The sequence below is a fragment of the Urtica dioica genome, chromosome 5 (assembly GCF_054948205.1).
Source record: "Urtica dioica subsp. dioica isolate 48M chromosome 5, U.dioica_male_clone48M_v1_H2, whole genome shotgun sequence".
In the NCBI taxonomy this organism is placed as follows: Eukaryota; Viridiplantae; Streptophyta; class Magnoliopsida; order Rosales; family Urticaceae; genus Urtica; species Urtica dioica.
In genome coordinates, this window is record NC_142760.1 from 37,963,306 (window position 1) to 37,978,958 (window position 15,653).

The following is a 15,653-nucleotide window of genomic DNA, read 5'->3' on the forward strand; positions in this document are numbered from 1 at the left end:
TCATGACTCTTAATAGAAAATAGAAAAAAGAGTAACTTATGTTTTCGTTACTTGAAGGCCCTCGGTTAATATAAAAATATGGTGTGCTTTTACTAAATTGTAACACTCATTTGTAGTTGAATTTAACGTTTTAATTAAAAAGTAACTTTTATTTTTTATAAGTGGGTTTGTAGTTGAATTTAACATTTTAATTAAAGAGTAACTTTTCTTTTTTATAAGTGGGCCCACTAGGGTTTCCGGGCTGAGGCCCGAATAGAATCCTCCATCCTTGACACTCACTTGAAGCCCTCGTTTTGTATTAAAAAAAAAAGAGAAAATGACATAAATGGGAGCAATTGATAAGTCATTTCCCATTTTAGAAGTACTTGTTAATTTGGACACTTTTAAAAGTTGGTCATGTCTATTGTTGACATAAATGTCAACAATTGACGTCTATTGTAGTTATCATATGTCAACAATAGACATCATGAAGTCCATTGTTGACATCTTAATGTCAACAATAGCCAGAGCCTATTTTTATTTTTGTCCAAATTAAGAAATGGTTCTAAAGCGGGAAATGAGTTATCATTTGGTTCTAAATATGTTATTTTCTCTAAAAAAAAATGGTTTGTTTTTTTCTAGTTGACATGGATGTCAATAAATTTTGAAAGATTATGAGAATTCCTTAAATTTTCCTTCAAAAGGCGTGTTTCGAGTAATCAACGAAGTAAATCTCCTAAAATACACAATTTACATAGTGTAAACAATGGTGCCACTTCTCGACCTCTTACCGCTTGCTTGTGAAATTTTTGATTAGCTTTAAAATTTAAAGTACAAATATGCCCTTTACTTTAATTTTTATTTTAAAAATACCCAGTTTAAATTCAACTACAAATGGGTGTTACAATTTAGTAAAAACACACCATATTTTTATATTAATCGAGGGCCTTCAAGTTTTATTTGCATTCATTTCAATATATTCCGGAATCAAAGACTAAGCAATTAATTAGGCAATTAACTACTTTCGATTATCTAAAAAAGCAAAAAATAAATAAAAGGGCAATTAATATAGCTCGGTTATTTATGTTTTTAAAAATAAAACGCTTTATTATTAATATCAAAGTCTCTTTAAAAACAACTATCATGCTAATTTGCTACGGTATATTTTAATGTTTATAACAAAATTTATTTTTCTTTTTCATGTCTTTGTTAGTTTTTTTTTTTTCCATTTTGTCATTACTATTTAAAAAAAACAATATTAATACAGTTGATAATTTAACTTATCTTATGTGTTTCAAGACAATTTAGCATGGGATGAGATGTTACATATTACTAATTTAATTAAAATATTTTAAACAATATTTTCAAGGTATTCAAATTTATCTTATAATGATATATATTTTCTTTTCTTTTCTTACTATCCTTAGAATTTATCTTTTGTCATCTATATTATTTTTTAACACGTCCTAAATTACTTTTTATACAAGTAATGGCATAGAGTGGAAGAAGGCTCTGGAAATTCCTGACTCTGATCTTCCTATCGCACTCAGAAAAGAAAAAAGAGCTTGTGCAAAATACCCTACCTCTGCCTACATTTCATATTCTAACCTATCCACTTCATACACTGAGTAGTATTCAGGAAGCTCTGTCTCAACCTGAGTGGAAGAAGGCTGTCCACGAGGAGATGGAAGCTCTTGAGAAGAATCAGACGTGGTCAATTCAAGAATTGCCTAAAGGAAAACCCATTGTCGGCTGCAAATGGGTTTTCACTCCGAAGTTCAAATCTGATGGCACTCTTGAACGATATAAAGCAAGGCTCGTAGCAAAGGGATTCACACAGACTTTCGGGATTGATTACACCGAAACATTTGCTCCAGTGGCTAAACTCAATACTGTGAGAATCTTGATTTCTATTGCTGTTAACCTTGACTGGACTCTCAGGCAATTCGATGTGAAGAATGCTTTCCTTAACGGGAAACTAGAAGAAGAGGTGTATATGCAGCCTCCTCCCGGGTTTGAGGACAGATTCGAGTCAAGAATATGCAAGCAGAGAAGACACTATACGGACTCAAGCAATCACCTCGAGCATGGTTTGAGCGGTTCACTCAGTTCGTCAAGGGACAAGACTACAGACAAGCCCAGTCTGATCACACTCTCTTCACCAAATTCTCGAAGGAAGGAAAGATTGCCATTCTCATCGTCTACGTAGACGATATCATTCTCACCAGAGATCATCATGAGGAGTTGGAAGACTTGAAGGAGAAGATGGCGAGGGAATTTGAAGTTAAGGATCTAGGAGAATTGCGCTATTTCCTCGGCCTGGAAATTGCAAGATCCAAGCAAGGTATCGTAGTCTCACAACGAAAATATGTCTTAGATTTGCTTACAGATACCGGGATGAGTGCTTGCAAACCGGCCGATACTCCTATTGATCCAAATCAAAAGCTTGGGATGATCGTAGAACGGACTCCAGTCAATGTGGAGCAATACCAGCGATTGGTTGGTAGGCTGATTTACTTGGCACACACTAGGCCCGATATTGCCTTTGCTTGGCACACACTAGGCCCGATATTGCCTTTGATGTGAGTCTTGTCAGTCAGTTTATGCACCATCCATATGAAGAACATCATGTTGGATAAGAAGAATGTTCTTCCGGGTTTGAAGAACGGCTCTTTGAAGAGGTGTACTCATTGCCTAACGGGAGAGTAAACGAGGGTGGCTTTCAAGAGGTGTCAACCGCGAAGGAAGTCAGGTATACTTGAATTGGTTTATTTTGACATTTGTGGTCCTTTCAGGACAAAAACACTTGGCCTCTGGGTTTGAAGAGAAAACAAATAATCAAGGATGTGCATATTTCAAATCCAAGAAAACAATACAAATCGCTAAAGCAAAACTACACGTATGTATATATGCAACATATTAATTATTACTTTAATAAAACATCTGTAAAACCTAGATCATAATATATATATACTTGAACTTTTTTGAAATGTAAATATATTTATTTTCTTGCTTAATGAGGTTTTTTTTAAGTGATCATTGTCACGAGGGCAAAGATGAAATGTCAAGGCACTACGAAAAGATGAGTTATCTTGTATACATGTTATCATATAATATTTCGGTTGGTTTCAGCCTTCAGACCCATAGAGTTTTAGTTAGCACTCGTCTAAAAATGGTAGAGTCAACACTTACTTTTGTTTGCTAAATAACTGTGTACATCTGATTGTGCAGGAAAGAAGTATGTCATCAATCATGACTGATCGACATTTTATGTTGAATGAATTCATACGTCTTTGGGAGAAGAAACAGTTGTGAAAAGAACCTCCACATCGTAAATGTTTTTTGTTTTTGTTATACAACTCTCCGTGGAAGAGTTCATAGAAGCGAAAAGCTAATATTATAGTGATTATATAGAAGACACAGACACTGATGAAAGTAACAACGATTATTATAGTGATGAGATCGACGCCGCTTCCGTTGTCGACTAGGATTCGAGAGACTTCGCATCCGGAGATATTTAAGGTTATCACGAGGGCGTCGTCTGGTCCATCCAGCTCGTCTGTATGTCTCTTACTGAATGAGATGATGTCTTCTGGGTAGTTTGTCTGGGTCGCTCGTTTAGCCGATTCGTTTCCTCTGGTGTGCCTTGATCGAGTTCACCGATTCTTGATGGAGCCTCGATCCGCCCATGATTACCTCGACATGGGTGGATGAGGGGTATGACCGCGCCCTTTGTGAGCTGGATAAAGAAAACAAAGTGGGAACTCGACGTCGGGCGGTGTAGTTCGCCGCGATCTTCCTTCTCTTTAGCTTTGTTTTCACAACTGTTTCTTCTCCCAAACACGTATGAATTCATTCAACAGAAAACGCCGATCAGTCACGATTGATGCCATACTTCTTCCTGCACAATCAGATGTACACAGTTGTGAGATGAGTGCCTTGAGACCACACATAATCAAGAAGTCATCGATAACCACCGTGACTTTGTCACCATCGTCGTCGTCGGTGTTGCGGCGTTCATTCTTCTTTCAATTTTTGTTTTTGTTGTTGTTGTTGTTGTTATTGTTGTTGTTGTTGTTGTTGTCACGCTTGAACTTTCGACAATACTTTTGAGTATGCTCCTTTTTGCCGCAATAATAACACTTGAAACGACTATGAGAGTTGCTACCATTTTTGTCCTTCTCGCCGTTCTTCGGACCTCTACTCGCACTTCTCGCCCTATTCTCCGCAACTAGGACCTCTGACTCAATTCCACAGACTCTTACACATTTAAACTTTCAATTAAACTTGTATTTATATTTGTATTTATATTTCAATTTTATAATTTGGTGTGTTTGAAAAAGAATTCTGCCCAAGCTCTCAAACTTTTTAAAGGAAAAATCAAAATGTTGGTGATCTCCGCCACCGAGAGCTGCTCGTGGTAGGCCTTCTCCGAGGATTATACATTTATATTTTGATTTACATTTCAATTTTAGAATTGGTGGTGTTTGCATAAAAATCTGCCCAAGCAATCTAAATTGTTGAAATTAGAACCAAACTCCCGGGAGTGTGAAAGAAAGTCCTGGGAGTTTATATAAACTCCTGGGAGGTTAATTGAAAGTCCCGGGAGTTTACTGAACGTTTTATTTATTTTATACTATTATTGACTGCCTATTTTTGAGTAAATATACTTTTTTATATGTAATTTTTTTCTATAATAGTGATTATTTTAACTTAATTCGTCTTAATTTATTATATACCATTATTGTATGAAATTTAAATATAGTTAACCAGTTTACATACTTTCTATTAATGATACATTTTTGAATAAATTATTGGAATGCCCCCTGAACTATGACCCGAGTCCACAATTGCCCCCTCATTAAAAAAAGTGATCGTCTGTTTACCTATAATTTGGATTTTGTTTTGAAAACAGTCATTCCGTCAAATTTCCTCTCATTCTGTTATGTTTTTGCTCGGTTTTTTTGCCACGTGAGCTGATATCTTGGTGTAATGTCTAAAATGTCCTTAATGAATATTTAAATTATTAATATTTTTCTTTTATTCAATTGATAATTTTTATTTACAATTATTAATATTTTTCTTTTATTTACAATCATTCTGTTATGTTTCACTCTCTCTCTCTCTCTCTCTGTGAAGGCGATTTGGCGAGACAGGTTTGAGGGCTCGGAGGAAAGAGGCTTGAGGCGGCGATGGGACGAGCTTGAGGCGGCGATCTGGGACGAAGGGGCTTGCGAGAGGCTGATGGGACTCAACACTAAAAACGACGCCATATTGGCAGTTAAGGCTTATCTGAGGGAGGCCTGGGTTTTGGTCGGGAAAGTGTTTGTTGGTTTGGGGGTTAGGTTGAGAGACGAGGGAGAAGGGAGAGGGGTTAGGGAACGCGATTCGGCGAAGAAGGCGGTCGAAGAACTGAAGGCCAGAGCCGAATCGGCCGGCCTCGACTCCAAAAAGGCGATGATGGCTCTGAAGAAGACAGTGTCGATGATCTCGTCACCACTGCCGGAGAACGACAAGACGATCGAGGAAGCAGAGGCGTACTCGGCGGAGCTAGCTTCAAAACATAACCTCCTCGCGTGACCTCAAGCCTTCATCTCGCGCGCACGCTCCAAAACATAACCTATAATTTGGTGTGTTTGAAAAAGAATTCTGCCCAAGCTCTCAAACTTTTTGAAGGAAAAATCAAAATGTTGGTGATCTCCGCCACCGAGAGCTGCTCGTGGTAGGCATTCTCCGAGGATTATACATTTATATTTTGATTTACATTTCAATTTTATAATTGGTGGTGTTTGCATAAAAATCTGCCCAAGCAATCTAAATTGTTGAAATACCATTATTGTTTGAAATTTAAATACAGTTAACCAGTTTAAATACTTTCTATTAATGATACATTTATATTATATTCACATGAATGTCAATATATTGAGAATTTATATTATAATGAGAATTTATAATATATGAGAATTTCTTGACTAATATGTCAATAAATTGTCAATTTCTTGACATATTTGTTAGTATATTGACATGAATGTCAATTTATTATATTGACAATGACAATTTAATGACATATTTGTCAATATATTGACATGAATGTCAATTTATTATATTGACATGAATGTCAATATATTGACATGAATGACAATTTAATGACATATTTGTCAATATATTGACATGACTGTCAATTTATTGACATATTTGTCAATAAAATCTCAAATATTATAAATTCTCAATATAATAAATTCTCATATATTATAAATTCGCATTATAAGAATTTATAATATTTGCGAATTTATAATATATGAGAATTTATTATATTGAGAATTTATAATATTTGAGATTTTATTGACAAATATGTCAATAAATTGACATTCATGTCAATATATTGACAAATATGTCATTAAATTGTCATTCATGTCAATATAAGATGAATGTCAATTTATTGACGTAAATGTCAATATACTGACATGAATGTCAATTTATTATACTGACATGAATGTCAATTTATTATATTGACATGAATGTCAATATATTGACATGAATGACAATTTAATGACATGTTTGTCAATATTTGTCAATATATTGACATGAATGTCAATTTATTGACATTCATGTCAATATATTGACATGAATGTCAATTTATTGACATATTTGTCAATAAAATCTCAAATATTATAAATTCTCAATATATTGTCTATATATTTACAAGGATGTATTTTATTGATAGTTTAAAAGGATATATTTTATTGTCAAGAAATTCTCAATAGATCTCAACTGTCAGTTTATTTTTTAAAGTAGTTTCGAGAAATCAACATCCACAAGAGCTCCAACAACTCTGAGATTTATTTTATTGGCATTTATTGACATTCATGTATAATTATTTAACTGACAGATCTACTCCAAAACGCCAAGCCGACCAGCTCGAGACCGACGAGCTCGAGGCCAACAAGCTCAAGGATGACGACGACGAGCTCGAGGTTCTTCCTCTTATTTAAATTTAGTGAACGTTTAATTTATTATATACTATTATTGACTGCCTATTTTGAATAAATATACTTTTTTATATGTAATTTTTTCTATAATAGTGATTAAATTTCAAACAATAACAATAGGGGACGAATAAAGTTAAAATAATCCCTCACCAACCTACTAGTGCACAAAGGCTCGCTTGGCGTACATGAAGTCAAACTAGTGGTCAATGCAAGAGAAGACCTCTGCAACACTGGTTGAGTTGGAGATCATACAGACAGCACGTTGGACACTGGTTGTGAACAATAAATGCACGAAGAAGGAAGGTAAGGTATAGATCATCTTTGCGAAGTCCGTGACTTATTTGACAACAATAGTTTTCTTTGCAGTATGTGACTCATTTGTATTATGTCCTAAAATACACATTCCGTCTCTTCTCCATAAATAGGAATGCAGTATGTCTCATTTGTAAAAAAGAAAGTTCGTTGCTTCGTTATTATTGTGAACAATAAATGCACGAAGAAGGAAGGTAAGGTATAGATCATCTTTGCGAAGTCCGTGACTTATTTGACAACAATAGTTTTCTTTGCAGTATGTGACTAATTTGTATTATGTCCTAAAATACACATTCCGTCTCTTCTCCATAAATAGGAATGCAGTTTGTGACTCATTTGTAAAAAATAAAGTTCGTTGCTTCGTTATTATTGTGAACAATAAATGCACGAAGAAGGAAGGTAAGGTATAGATCATCTTTGCGAAGTCCGTGACTTATTTGGCAACAATAGTTTTCTTTACAGTATGTGACTCATTTGTATTATGTCCTAAAATACACATTCCGTCTCTTCTCCACTCTTTTATAAATAGGAATGCAGTGACCACTCTTTAAAAAAATACATTCACACTTACACTCTACAACCATTTTCTTTGCAAGTCCAGGACTCATTTGTATTATGTCCTAAAATACACATTCCCTCCCTTCTCCACTCTTCTATAAATTGGAATGCATATTGGTCACTCTCCATCAGTTATCCACTCTTTAAAAAAATAACACTCACACTTACACTCTATAACATAACAAAAATTAAGCGATATAAGCCACGTAAACATAAGCGTTTGCGTTTTAACTAACGTTTTGTAATTTTTTCGTAAATAGCAAAAAACTATTGTAAATATTTCGTAAATAGTCGTATTTACTAGAAATTTACTCTGTGTTTCTTATTATTTTGATAGCGTAAATAGATTTACGTAACTATTTACAAAAAATTAACGAAACGTTGGCTATTTCAAAATTTATAACGTTTCATATGACTAGATAGCCACTGAACCCATAACATAATGACTACATGCATTATTATGCACAATATGATAAGAGAAGAGGTGCGTGATCTTAATGCTCCAATTCAACAGATTCCCGAGACAAATACACAAAAACTAAATATTGTAATGGAGTCAAATGAGGGTGTGAGATTTCAACAATTTCTTGATCGACATAGAAAAATCAAAGATAAAGATGCTCACATAGCTCTTCGTAATACGTTAATTGATCATTTATGGAAATAGTATACTAATGGGAACAAGTAACGAGTATCAATGTTTTTACTGTATGTTTTATTTTTTCATGTGTGTTTTTTTATTTTATTTTATTATAAATATTTAATTTTACCTACGAAATGCAATGTTTATGTAATATCTATATTATTAACATACTTTTCAAGATTCATTTTTGTTGTCAATGGTGCCCACAAGAAGAGTTGTAATCTTTATATTGTACATTTGATGTAATAAAGTCTCATGAAGACTCTTGCTTGTAATTGCCTATCTATTCATTAATAAAGTTGAAACGTTCATTCATTCTTTCTTTGTTTGAAGCTTTATGATAAAACCATAGTCTTTTAGTCCATAAACAAACTTAACAACTTACGAAGAGACAAATGTAGATTTGCATGAACAAACTCTTTGTAGTTTGCTTAAAACGATATATTCGCAATCTTAGGGTCAAAGGACTATTGACCTCAGTATGATTGTTAGAAGAATCTATGATGTCTGGTTATGAGGCATTGAGAGTTGGGGACTCTATAGTTCTTCTAGGTATCTTCCGAAGGTACTGAATTGACCAGTGCACTTCTAGAGACAATATAAGAACAAACCATTTAACCTCTTATGTCTCGAAGTCACTATGTATGAATTGCATCATGCTTACCTTAATCCTGAAATGAGACATGCCATTTCACACCTTAGTATTCTCATTTGAGAAAGTCAGAGTTCGGACTCACTATGTGATTCCGAACAGGGCCTATTGGTGAAGTACTAAGTTGTGAGTATGTCATGAGTAACTTTGTGAAGTTCTCATAGATATGGAATTCATGTACAAGATTGCTGAAATGCAATGTATGTCACCTCATGCTTTGTTCCTTGGAGTGTGAATAAATGAACTGGCCAGTGTCCAAATTGAGTCCTGACTCTTTTGGATGAAACAATGTGACTTGTTAGCTCCTCGTCATATACATTGTTTCTAACTTATTCACAAGCGACAAAGGAGTTGAGGAAATAACAGCTAGAAGGGTAAAATGGTAATTTAGTAAATCCCCACTAGCTGATGACATTCATGAAGGGTAGCATAGATAATATTCAGTGGATCCGCTCATTACAATTAGGTGAATTCTTGAGTAGAAAATAAATTCATTTGAACCGAGAGATTTTCAGTGTCAGCTCTTTAGTGGAGTCAGTTGGCATTAAGCTAAACTTGGAAAAGGTTTGTGAACTTTTGAGTCCAAGTGTTTAGCTAAAGCTTTGTTCATTTGGGTCCATGAGGTCACTGTCACGAATCACATCGATAGGAATAGTTAAACTGGAAGCTAAGCCAAAACAAGAACGAAAATAGTCAAAAGGGTATTTTTGTCTTTTGAGACAAAGGATGAAATGAATGTCAATAATTTTTTGACAAGTTCATTTGATGACTTAGTGTCACTCGGCCATGACTTGATCATTGGGCCTTATGAATTAATTTCATTTCATAAGAATTTTATTGAAAATTCTAAATGGGCTTTTTCTTATGTTGTCATGAACAAGTGAAGAAAATTCTAGAAGCTTTTCTAGAAGCCTTGGGCGCCCATAATACCCAAGAAAGAGAGAATATTTTGTGCATAAATGTATTTAGATACTTGCCAAAAGAAAAAGAGGAAACAAATTTCCCACACATGCTTGTAGGAAATTCGGCCAAGTAGAGTCAAGGCAAGGCAAGGAACAAAAAAAGGAAACAAATCCAAGCCTTCTAGAAGGCTGCCTTGGCCGAGTGACTCATGAGGGAATAAGGCAATATTTTCTCATGAATATGTGATATTCTATAGAAGAGGAAACTACCTTATTGAAGGTGAGACCTCTCCTATAAATAGGAGCCTCATTTCCTCACAATTCATTCATCCAAGTTTAAGAGATTTGAGAGACTCTCTCTCTAGAACTTGGCCGAAGTCCTCTTCTCTCTCTCTCTAGTTTATTTTCGATTTTCTTGCTTTGGCACCTAGGTCCTCACTCGACCTAGTGTTTAGCTCTGCGACTTCGAGACTCGTTCTTAAGTCGTAGTGTTTAAAAGTGCCCACTCACTGATTCTTTCTTTTCGAGTGATTTTGTGATAGAAACTATCGTGGTTGCTCGAGTTCCCGAGGAAAGAAAAGAGAGACGTGCTGCGAGGAGAGACGAACGTTGCCAACCTTCCGAAGGCTCATCAACGTTCAAGCGTCAAAAAGGTTAGTAACTTTAATAGCTCATATTAGTTTTTATTTACATGTACATGCTCTTGTCTAGGTTAGTAAAAACTAGTTTTACTTAAAAAGAAAATTTTTAAAATTCCGCCGCTTCCCGAAGCGTTAGTTATTTTCTTAAACCCTAGATCGATTCCAACAAATGGTATCAGAGCTATGGTCAAAGGAATGCATGTGCATCTTAGATTATTTTTAATTTATTGCTCTTGTCTCTAAATTAAAAACCATGTTGATTTTCTATGAGTTTGGGATGATGTTAAAACACATTAGAATCAGTTCTAAAAGTTTTTAATTTTTTATATTGAAAAACGTGTTTTAAAGGTTTGAGAATTTTCGAGTAAATTTTGTGACTAGTTTTATCATCTTGCTAGTTTCGTTTATTTACTTGAATCGTTTTATGCTTGTTGTTATTTCTTTTATGCCTTGTTATTACCATGCTAATAAAACACAAATAAAAGCTTTAACAACCTTCATAAAACGTTCCGTTACACTAGATTCTTTTTCGCACCGAACTTTAATTATTTCTTTTTCTTTGAGCTGGAATGTAAACCCGCATTAAAAGCGGCATAACTCTCTGCTCAAAAATCTAAATTTAATGATTCTTGAATCAAATTAAAGATTTGTCTGTCCTCTGTCCAATGCCACCGGTTTCGGCTCAAAAGTACATCGGAGCCGCCAGTTATGGCGATTTTACTCCGAGGTGCGCGGCTGTGCTGAAACTCCAGTTTTTTAGAATTCCGGATTTTCAACCCCACTACCATGAGTTATAGAACTCTAATGAGAAAATTTTCTTGAGCAAAAATGTTTTTCATATGATTATAAACATGATGTGTAAGATTAAAATGTTTTGATTTTTGAAAGTTTAATTGAAATTGAATTTTTACAAAACTAGTTTGAATTATGAAAAATTGTTTTCACTTTCAAACTTGAAAAATATTTTGTCATCCAAATCAAATAAATTTTCAAAATGTTTTCAAAACTATATCTATATCACATATGTTCAAAATCTATATGCTCTTGAAAATTTGAGTGGGAGGTCTCTTTGTAGACAAAGCCGAAAAATAAAAAGATGTGTAATCTCAAACTTTCAAGTGTTCGAGTGAGTTGAAGTTCACACTTCCCTCACGCACTTTCCCGAAATAGAAAATAGGAAAAGATCGAGTATGTACCTTGTGCCTTTATGCACTAATACTGCTCTGAACATGTCGATCTAGGATTCTCTTCTAGTTGTCCGCTCTGTCGCTCTCTAACTAGGAAATTTGTTTCCGAACTTAAAAGAGTCGATGAACCAACTCCAAAAACTAAGTGGGAGGGTTATACTTGTTGTTTGTAACCCGCGATCCCCAACACTAATGAAAGATGCAATTAACGTGGGACTAAGAGCCGCTCTTGCGACCCTCACTTAAATGTGAGTACTCCAAGGCGTTATTGCTTCGATCATTGCTCAATGAGCTACGTCCGAGAGTGATGCAATGATGGCAAGGCCTCCCCTTGGGGGATTGTTTTTCAAAGCTGATCTTTTGGACTAAGTGGTTGGTTGCACACTTAGGCTCAATCCCTAGTAATCCTCCCTTGAGGCTCTGCGAAAGGATATGAGTGATCAAACCAATTTAAAAGGTGGCTAGTCAAAGTTGATGTATTGACATCTTGACTTAGCATTAATGATGTGTCATTTACTTATAAATGGAGATTTTTTGCGGCCTTCTCTTGAGGGAGTAAATTATCGTTTAGTTTATAACACCTTTGGATTTTACAAAAGTCTTAATAAAACTTAAATCCTAAACCAAAGACTAATCATAAACTTGTTTCAACTTTTATAGGCAATATGTCTCTCAACCCTCTCTCAACCATTCTTTCCTCGAATAAACTCGAAGGCGACAATTACGTCGACTGGAAACGTAACCTCGATATAGTCCTTACTGTCGACAAGCACAAATGGGTTCTCACCACCCCCTGTCCTCAAACGAATGAAGATTCGACGCAAGAGGAGAAAGACGCCCTGGCGGCCTGGCTTCGATCCGATGAGATTGCGAGGTACTACATTCTGGCATCGATGAACAATGTGTTGCAACAACAACATCGTGATTACTGTTGCGATATTTCTCGCGCACGCAAGCGTACGTGTGTCGCCCAAGTAATATAGAATGGAAATTCGAGTATCGTACCCACAGAGACTAGTTAAACAGCGATTTCCTAAAACTTGATGCTAATTAATTCCAAGTAAAACTGAGACGATGTTGTAACAAAAGAAATAATAAAACTAAAGCAGAAAGTTAAATATGAGTTTTTGCAAGAAGAGAAGGTAGGGGTCACGATTTCACCGGAACTAAATAGGTCGGGGGTTTCGGGTTTGAACAACAAAATCTCTACTCCTATGGATGCTAATCTCACTCTATCAAAATTATTCACTAGCCTCTCTCGAGTGTTCTAGCAAACCTATGCAATTGACGGATTATTATCCTCTCGGCATCTAATCCTATTAAAACAATCACATGCAATGAAACAAGAGCTCAAACGATTACATAAATTGCCTAGAGTTTAAAACCTAGGATCAACTATGAAGACATGAACAAAAGCACGATTATTTACTCTCTCTCGAGTAGCTAAACAATCCTAGATAACAGTTCTAATGGTGATCAAGCATAAGAACGGATAATGAACGATTCATATCAAGCAATCCATAATAAAGAAGCAAACAATAATTATCTAACCCTAACGAACCCCTCAACCATTATCAATCCCGGTTACATCGCAACCCCATAAGAAACTTAGCCTCTAATGGAATTCATAATCAACGCTAAACACAACAGAATAATTAAAAGCACTAAAATAAAGATTGAAGCCAAAACAGACTTCATATTAAATAAAATTGATGTTCAACAATAATTTAAAGCAGTAAAATAAATAAAAGAAAGGAAAGAAAGAAGAACGATTGAATTCGGAGAAGGAGAACTCGTCGGGTTGTCAATTCCGTTGAAGAACGCCGTTTCCTCTTTCAAAAACTCTCAAAAACAACAAAACAATAAAAGAGAAACTAAAACTAAAAGGGAGATTTGGTTTTCAGAGCTTAGAGTTACATATATAGGGCAAGGGATGATTTTCGGAGCATATTGGGCCTTTGGATTGGGTTGATTCGCTCAAAAACGTCAAAAACGGAAAGTAAGTCCGTCAAAATCCGAAGAAGGGCGCGGCGCGCGGTCTAGGGGGCGCGGCGCGCGGCTTCAAATTCAGCTTATGCGCGGAGCGCGCGTAAGACTCTGTAGATTTTCGAGTTTTCGTTCCCGGGATGCGCGGCGCGCTACTGATGAGGCGCGGTGCGCCTTCTTGAATTTCGCCATCGCGCGGCGCGCGGGTGTGGCTGCGCGGCGCGCGGCTCCAATTTTCTTGCTAGTGATTTTTTACTCTATTTCGACCGTTTTATCTCCAAATCCCGTCCTTTTTCCACGAAATTAATTGTAGACGCTCTATTGCTCTTTTGAACCTGAAACTACTCAAAAACATACTAAAAACCATTAAAATACTTGAGGACTCGTCGGTTTTCGGTTCGGGAAATAGGAGTTTTACGCGTGATAAACGCACCTATCAAATCCCCCCAAACTTAAACCGTTGCTTGTCCTCAAGCAACACAAAAGACTAAACAATAAAATAAACACACCAAAGAAGTTACACTAAAAACGAATGGTGATTACAAAGTTAGCAACAGTATCAAGTGTTAGTCACATGCCTCAACCTACAAAAATTGCCGAATTCGAGTCAATCATCACGTGAAACCCAAAAATAATTAGATTGACTAAATGGCCTTTTGCAACACATTCCCGATCAAAATCTCCCGTGTGTGAAATATGTCCCGAAAGAGAGAGAGGTCAACTCAAATATGTTCGTTCACACCTTCTAATGTCAAATGCTCAAATAATGCGATGAATGTGAATCGAACACCATAATGCTTTTCGCCGCTCAATCTCCACTAATGCAAGACACTTACCAAGGAAATCAATAGGGCTTTGTCGGCTTGTAATGTTAGGCTAGGGTCAACGGTAGGATATGGTCAAGATGTGGCTAAAACGTCAACCTAGCGACTCAAACTCACAAAACTCACCAACTTTCACATGATATCACTCACTCACCCATTCCCAAGTTCATGGTATAACATTTCACCTTTCGAGAACATTTTCTTTCCTAAGCCTTTACTTCCCAATGTTTATCCCCCCAAACTTTGACTATGCAACGTCTAGTCTCTAAAGCCAATGTCACAGAACACCACGCCAAAAACTACTACAAATAAATAAATCAATCGCATAAATTAAACACTCCTTTTTTTTGTGTAGCTTTTTCTCTTTTTTTTTTTTCTCTTTTTTTTTCGAATTTTTTTTTTTCTTTAGATACAAAACAATAGAAACAAACACGAACAATCACCGGCGTGGTGTCTAATGAACTATAAACACGTAGAGACTAGTCAAAAACATGTCACAAAATCGAAAGAATTCACTCAAGAGTCGCTAAGTTAACGGGGTTCTTTGTGGGATTTCAAACATTATTGGCTAGGCTTTTTCTGACTAAGTATCGAGAAAGGATCAATCGTTCGGCTTTTTCTGAGAGGGTGCTCAAGGGAGTATTACGGGTTGGCTTTTAGGCTTAGAGTGGCTAACAAAATGAAGGCCTACATCACTTTTCCTCGGTTCGTATCAAGTCATTTCGCCTCGAAGAGGGCTAGAGCGGATCTTAGTGTTCGTGAGCTACAAGACATTTAAAGATGTGATCGAACCTCTAAGGACTACTCAAACCCCGGGATGGACGTGTGTGCAAAACTGGGAAAAATCAACCGAAATTGCATTACTCAAACCACTAGTCAATCACAATGAAGCACAAATTTTTTTTAAAATTGACTCAAACTCGGATTTCTTCGAAAATTCATGGTATCATTGGCAAGTAACGAGAGAAAACACTTTAATA